Source organism: Triticum urartu, chromosome 2 (assembly GCF_003073215.2).
Source record: "Triticum urartu cultivar G1812 chromosome 2, Tu2.1, whole genome shotgun sequence".
NCBI lineage: Eukaryota > Viridiplantae > Streptophyta > Magnoliopsida > Poales > Poaceae > Triticum > Triticum urartu.
This window is the reverse complement of record NC_053023.1, coordinates 746,558,679-746,566,410: the sequence shown is the minus strand read 5'-3', so window position 1 is coordinate 746,566,410 and position 7,732 is coordinate 746,558,679.

Below are 7,732 nucleotides of genomic sequence, written 5' to 3'. Positions count from 1 at the left end.
TACAAACTATGGGGGGGAGAAGAGGATCTGGGGAGAGGAGGCAATTGGGGAGGCGGAGGAGCGACCGGCCAACGCCGGTGAGGTGGAAGAAGAGGCGGCTGGCGCTGGTGGAAGGGGAGGCAGTCGGCGCTCCGTGGCCCTGGTGGACGCCGAGGTCCGCAAGGACGCAGTTGTGTGGATGGATGCAGTCGTGCGTGTAGGCCAGCGGTGTGGCCGACGCCCATGGCCACGCTGTTGTCTCCGCTGAACTTCGGGGTCTGTCACCGGCTCGGAGTTGACTTCGAAGAAGGAGAAGGGAGGCAGAGAGGAGTGAAGGGAATGAGGAAGAGACACTGACATGTGGGCTCGACATGTTATCTAACGGTCAAATGAATGGTCAAACTGACGGCCCGTTTAGATGCGGGCCTGACCTGTCATAAACCGGTTTAATTTCTTAGCAACAGGCCTTTTGGACTTTTGGAAATAGCCAACGCCAAAAGTGATAGTTATCAGTCACAAAGAAAATTTTACTAGTTTTTTGAAACCATAACGCGAAAAGGAATGGTTTTATGCTATTCACTCTGGTTACTATAACATTCTTTTTCAGACAGCCTAGTGATTGTTTTTCATCACACCAAATCATTTTGTTGTTCATCGTGGCCGTGTCTGATCTGACCCATTGCCTCCTCGATATAAGCATGGTAGGTATTTTTGGCCTTGTGTTTTTTGTAGTTTTGGAACTTGGAATGTAGCCCTTGTATCATTGTATGTGATCTGATTCCCTCGTTGCAAGGACGAGAGCAGGATGAAAAAAATCGTTGTTGATCATCCATGCGTGCATGCATGTGCGAACAGAGTATGCAAAAGTAGAATAGCAGCAGAGCGCGTAGGATTAGTAACAACGAGCTGCTCACAGGATGCGATGCCAGTTCCAGTGCAACCGACGGAATACATGTTTATACCACAATAGCAGGAGGACATTTGAAGAAAAGAAAAACAATATTAGGGCGAGCAGGTGAAGGAACGTGACGTGGATGAAACCGTCGTCTTGTTGGGTATCTGTCTGACGAGTGAATTGCACGTACAGTCCCTGTACTCGCTGGTTTGGTCCAGAACGGTCCTGGAACTTGCGCGTTGCCTCGTTACGATCCTGCTACTTGCGAAACTGGTCCATCGACGGTCCTGCGGCAGGCCCACGTACGTACACGAGTACATGTCCTGCCACATCAGCACAGGCCGACGCGGGCCGATTCAGTTTCTCCTAACCCGAGCGAGAAAAGAGGAAATCCCCCAATTCGATCCCCAAAATTAGATAGAAATCGCTAACCCTAGAACCACGGCCGCCGGCGGCGGCGGCGGCGACCTCCGGTAGCTCCGTTCCCGGCCCCGGCAAGAGTAGGAGTCCTTCGGGCCGAGGCAGTGTTGTCCCAGCCTGCGCCGGCCCCTTCCTTCTTATGCGGGCGGAGGCGAAGCTGTCCCAGCCGTCACCCGCCCCGGCTAGAGCATGAGCGCCGCTTCCTGTGCGGGCGGAGGCAAAGCTAGCCCAACCGTGGCCCGCGCCTGCGATTCCACCGTCCACCGTCAGCGTGCACGGGTGGGTTTGCCGCAGCAGGTGTGGCGCCGCGGAGAGCCACCATGTCTTCGGCCGGAGCCGAGCCGCGCCCACAATGAAGGCCTCCCTGACGATGCATGTGAGCCGGACTTCGCATGGGCGTGCTAAAGGAGCTTCACGGCAAGCTGATTGACATCGAGCTGCCCTCTGACAGGTGGGAATTGCAGGTCAATGCATTGCTGCGTGACTCGTGTATCGATCGGAAGGTGCTCAAGGTGGTGGTGCCTCTGCCAAAGGTTGGAATGCTGCCAAGGAGGACGGTCGCCGCCTGCTCCGGCGTCACCGACGAGAACGTGGGAGTTGTTGGAGGCGTGTCAAGTCCGGACAGTACTGAAGTTTAGTACTTTGGCTTGTGTAATGGCATTGGGATGTTTGTTACCATCCTGTTTGAAATGTTGTTAGTTAAGTTAGATGATCTGGGGTGTGTGTAATCTTTTGGTAATTTCATAGTTGTGATCTGTGCTTGTTCTTACATGAGCTTTGTAATTTGAACAAAAATTCTAATGTGATATACTGTGTTGTGAGCTGGGCTATATTAGAGCTTTGCCATTTGGTCATGTATGTTGTGTATTTTCTCCTGGAATTGGTACTGTGATGTGCCATTTGATCATGTCAAGTGCAGGATAAAGTACATGGATTATATATATGTACGTATGAACAGTACAAGCATTATATGGTCATGTGCTGTTACATATGGTCATTCTCTGCATTTTTTACATAATTTAGACATGAGCCTGGGCAATGTTCATAGAACCTGGGCAATGTATGAGCATGAACAGTACATGTATATGCACAGTGCAGGCATTATATGGTTATGTGCTGTACCATTTGGTGTTGCACTGCATTTTCTACATGATTTAGATATATGAAGATGCAATGTTAATAGAAACTGGGCAATGTATGAACATATCACTGGGAATATGCAAATCCGAGGATAGAAAATATCATAGGAAATTTGAAAATCTCAGGAAACGAAATGTCATAGTTTTCCAAATATCCTCCAAAATAAGATGATCATTACATCCTGGGCACCATGATCATGAACATAAGATGATCATGTGGAAAAATAAACATGGTTTCAACTACATAATAGTCCAGAAGAAACTGAATTTGGCACAACACATGAACTAGACTACTACTTGAAATAATCAAACATTCTAACTTTTCTTGGCATCTTAAATTGAGTGTTTTGCTGGCTTGGAAGACTTTTTTTGTTGGAAGTGCCTTGTTGACCATTTGCTTGGTCCATTTCCTTCTCTTTTTGCAGCCATGCCCTATACCTCTCCTCATCAGTTCTTAACCTCATTGCTGCCATATCATCTAGCTTTTTTTTCTCCTCAAAGGCTTTCCTTGTTGTAGATGATTGAGGCCTATTAACCTCCTCTTCCATTACTGGAGTAGTTTGAACCCTATTAACCTCTGTCTCGCATGTTTTTTCTTTTTCTTGCATCTGCTCCTCACAGGCCTTTTGCTTTGCTTTCTCCTCTTGCTGCTGATATTCTTTCCATCTCTGCTGCCTTTCTTGCTCCTCTTGTTGCATGAACAGGAAATTCATTTCCTCCCTTTCATATGCTTGCTCTGCCTCTCTTCTTCTCTTCTTGAATTATTTTTTTTTCTTTCGACCTCTTTTGCTTTGCCTCTAGTGCTTCTCTCTTTTTGGCTTGCATAGCTAACCTTTTTGCCTCGGCAAGTGCAAATTTCTCCTCTTAAGCTTTCTTTTTTTTTCTTCAGCAGCTCTTTTTCTTGCCTCGGCTGCTAACTTTTTCTCCTCCAGTATTGCTTTTTTCCTCTCTTCAGCACCTTGCCTCTTTTCTTCCATCTCTTGCTTTCTCCGCTGAGCTGCTATCATTAATTTGTTCTCTTCTTCTCTAAGCTTTGCCATTGCTGCATTAAATTTGGCTTGATCCGCAACCTCCCTTCTCTCAGCAGCTGCCTTCAATTTGGCCAAAGCTAAAACCTCTCTCTTCCTATGAACATTTCCATGGATTGTGGCAGTTGTCTCCTGCATAGGGGGCTGCATTTGGACATTTGCTTGAATGAAAGCATTTTCTGGTAAAGCAGTTGGCTGCACATTTTGTCTCTGGCGTGACTGCGTCTGCAATGTTAAATATTGGATTTGAGTTATGCATGTGGCATAGATAAATATTTCAGAAATGTCACTAAGAAAGCACATACAAACAAACCTCAACAATCAATGTAGAAATGACCTCTGCTTCATATGGAGTATGTTCTGGTTGACTCAAACCCATGGTGTGCATATTTTGCTCCTATATTAATAATAACACTTGCTATTAATTAAATACATTGGGAAATGACACACACAATTAATTAAATATATATATGGGAAATGATACATGCTATTAGAGATATTACCTGTGTTAGGACAGGATCCTCATTTTCTGAATCAAAGGAAACTGGTGGCTCAGCTCTAACTATCTTGCCCTTTTTCTTTGGTCTCAAACCAAGCTTGAAATCAGTGCATCCTCCAATATTGTGGCCTGCAGCACCACAATAGCTGCAATGGATAACAGCCCCTCCTCTACCCATTTTTCTCCCTGCCTTGCCTTCTTTCTCTTCTGGTTGTTGCCTCCTGTTTTTCTTTCTTCTTCCCTTCTTTTTCAGAGTTGGTGGAGGAAGTATTTCTCTGCCATACATCCTCTGCCACTCAGCCATATCTCTGCATGGCATGATAATATGCTCATATGCTTTCAAATATGTCTCAATGGAGTAGCATGAGTGCACCATTTCTTCAGGAGGTATTTTTTCATGCCTACAAGCAGCCACTCCATGACAACATGGAATTCCAGTCAAATCCCATCTCCTGCAGCTGCAAGTCCTCGACTTGATGTCCACTTCAAAATCAGCACCTCTATCATTAACTTGGAATATCCCAAGTCCTGCTGGGTCAGCAGTGCATGTGTTAGCAGCTTCCACATGCCTCTCAAGTCTTTTCCTAATTTTTGGACATATCTTGCCATGCCACTTCCCTGCTTCTTCCTTCTTCGAATAAATTCTTGCCATTATCTGCCCCTTTATTGTCTGCACCATGCTTAGGAAGGGCATTTCTCTTGCTTCTAAGATGTACTTGTTGAACACCTCGCAATTATTGTTCAATAGCACATCACACTTAGGGAATTCATTTTGAGAAGCTCTAACCCATGTTTTCGGATCTAACTCATCCAACCAATCATGAGCTTCTTTATTTAAAATAAGCATCTGATCCATGTTGGCCCTAAATTGACCTTTTGTACTACTTCTTGCACATCTCCACAGTTGGTTCTTCAAGATTTCACCTTTGAAGTTTTTGTGAAATTCTGCCATAAATGCCTAACACAAAATCTATGCTCCGAGTCACTAAATAGTTCCTTAACATCCCTAATTAATCCCTGGTTGAGATAAAGCAATGTAAGCATGCCTAATTAATTATGATAATAAAACTATGTAAGCATGTAGAATTGATTAGAACAATAAAATGCATGTGAGCATTAATAAAATACATGAGACATATGATCTTACTTTCTTCTTGTCTGACATAATGCTCCATCGCGAGGTGTTCGCAATGCCTAAGTCTTCTTTCAAAGCAGTCAAAAACCATCTCCAACTTTTGGTATTCTCAACTTCGACAACACCGAAAGCTATTGGAAAGATGCAATCATTGGGGTCCATTCCAATAGCTGTCAAGAGAATGCCTCCAAATTGGGTCTTCAAATGGGTTCCATCAAGAAAGAGAACTGGCCTACAAGATGATAAAAAACCCCTCTTGCATGCATCAAATGAGAAGTAACATTTCCTAAATTGACCATCATTGGCAAGCTCAACAAAGAAAGTGCTGCCTAGATTAGATCTCCTCAACTCATGCCCATAGTCCCACAACTTATTGTATTGTGCAATTTCATCTCCATATATTATGTTGTGTGCAATTTTCCTAGCTCTACCAAGTTTTCCCCTCTTGACTTTCATGTTCCATTCTTGTTGCACTAGTGACCCTAAACCCTTTAGTGTCATTTTCTCATCTGCTCTGATCTTCTCCACATACTTATGAGCTATATATCTGGCAGTAAAAGCTTTTACTTGCCACTTCTTGCAACAAGTGTGTTCATCTATGAATGTCTTGATCATAATTGATTGTGTCCTGTTGTCATATGATGCACACAAATACCAGGGACATCCATCATTGCATTTAGCTCCAAGTCTAGTTTTGTCATTCTTCGGAAATGTTATGTTCAACCTCTCTTTGCAGCTGTACTCTCTAATTGCTTTCCTCAACTGATCAATAGACGAGAACACTTGACCCAAATGGAACTTTGGCTCATTCATATCTGCCTCTGTAAAGTATTTGAAATTGAATTTCATGTCTTCTTCATCTGAATCTGGAAGGTCCAGTCTATCATCTTCAGAAATGTCATCTTCTACAACTTCTTTTCCTTCCCCTTTCCATTCCTTCTCCGCACCATTCTGCTTCCTGTGAATGAACAAATCTTCATCACCATCCTCTAGATCATAGTCACTCTCTACTAATGATGGAGCATAATCGGAGTCAGACGATTCATCATCACTGCCCGCGTCATCTTCTTTCTCTGTTTTTCCTCTCACTCTGCATGTACTTGTCCCTTCTTTTGTACCCTCATCAACATGATTGTATGGCACATTGCTCTGCTCCAAAACACTCTCATGCTCCTGCTCTCTGTTGCACTTCATAGGCCTGATAACATCATGCAATTGAGGGGTGGGGTTTGCAATAACAATATCCCATGTTTCTGTGGTAATGTTATCCCCATGCTCAAGATAAAACATGAGAAACCTATGTCCCTCTCTAACCATTTCCCTGATCCAGGTTGTGTCGCTGTCCTTTGATAACAATCGAAGACCATCTTCATTGATTTGCATACCAGGCAGCAACAAGTACGTGTTAATACTTGCTTTCCTTTCATAACCCAATGTCTCAATTAACTCATCAAACATGGCCATACATGTCATGTCAGCCTCGCAATAATCATAACAAACCTTCCTTCCATTAACATATGACCTATTGCCTCCTATCCCTATGAAAAATCCACCATGAACGAACTCTGCAGTGAAGTGATCAGTTTCGTGTGCTGTCAAACAAAGGAAAAACAAATTTTTCAGTTTATCCGTTCAAAAACCCTACGGCTGCATCCAAACCCTAACCAAATCAGTACCAACTTGAACTAAATTGATGATCATGGAAAGGCTCCAAATCAATAAACAATATTTCCCTACTAACAACAGCCAGAGGAGAGGTATGAGCTGGAAATGAACTCACCATATTTGGGTACAGGACCCTTGTCGTGCCGCCGGACGGGAACCATTGTCGCCGATGACGACTCACGGTGGCTATGTCCTCGCAGCCATCGCCGATCGCTTTCTACTCTCTCCCTCAATGCTCGCTATCGCGTTGCCGATCGCCACCGATCTCAATCAACCGCCGCCGCTGCTCGTCGTTGCCTCTGCCTACCTCGACGGGTGCAGGACTCGACTGAAAGCAAGGGCCCCCTTTGCAAAAACTGAATCGGCCCGCGTCGGCCTGTGCTGATGTGGCAGGACATGTAGTCGTGTACGTACGTGGGCCTGCCGCAGGACCGTCGATGGACCAGTTTCGCAAGTAGCAGGATCGTAACGAGGCAACGCGCAAGTTCCAGGACCGTTCTGGACCAAACCAGCGAGTACAGGGACTGTACGTGCAATTCACTCGTCAGACAGATACCCAACAAGACGACGGTTTCATCCACGTCACGTTCCTTCACCTGCTCGCCCTAATATTGTTTTTCTTTTCTTCAAATGTCCTCCTGCTATTGTGGTATAAACATGTATTCCGTCGGTTGCACTGGAACTGGCATCGCATCCTGTGAGCAGCTCGTTGTTACTAATCCTACGCGCTCTGCTGCTATTCTACTTTTGCATACTCTGTTCGCACATGCATGCACGCATGGATGATCAACAACGATTTTTTTCATCCTGCTCTCGTCCTTGCAACGAGGGAATCAGATCACATACAATGATACAAGGGCTACATTCCAAGTTCCAAAACTACAAAAAACACAAGGCCAAAAATACCTACCATGCTTATATCGAGGAGGCAATGGGTCAGATCAGACACGGCCACGATGAACAACAAAATGA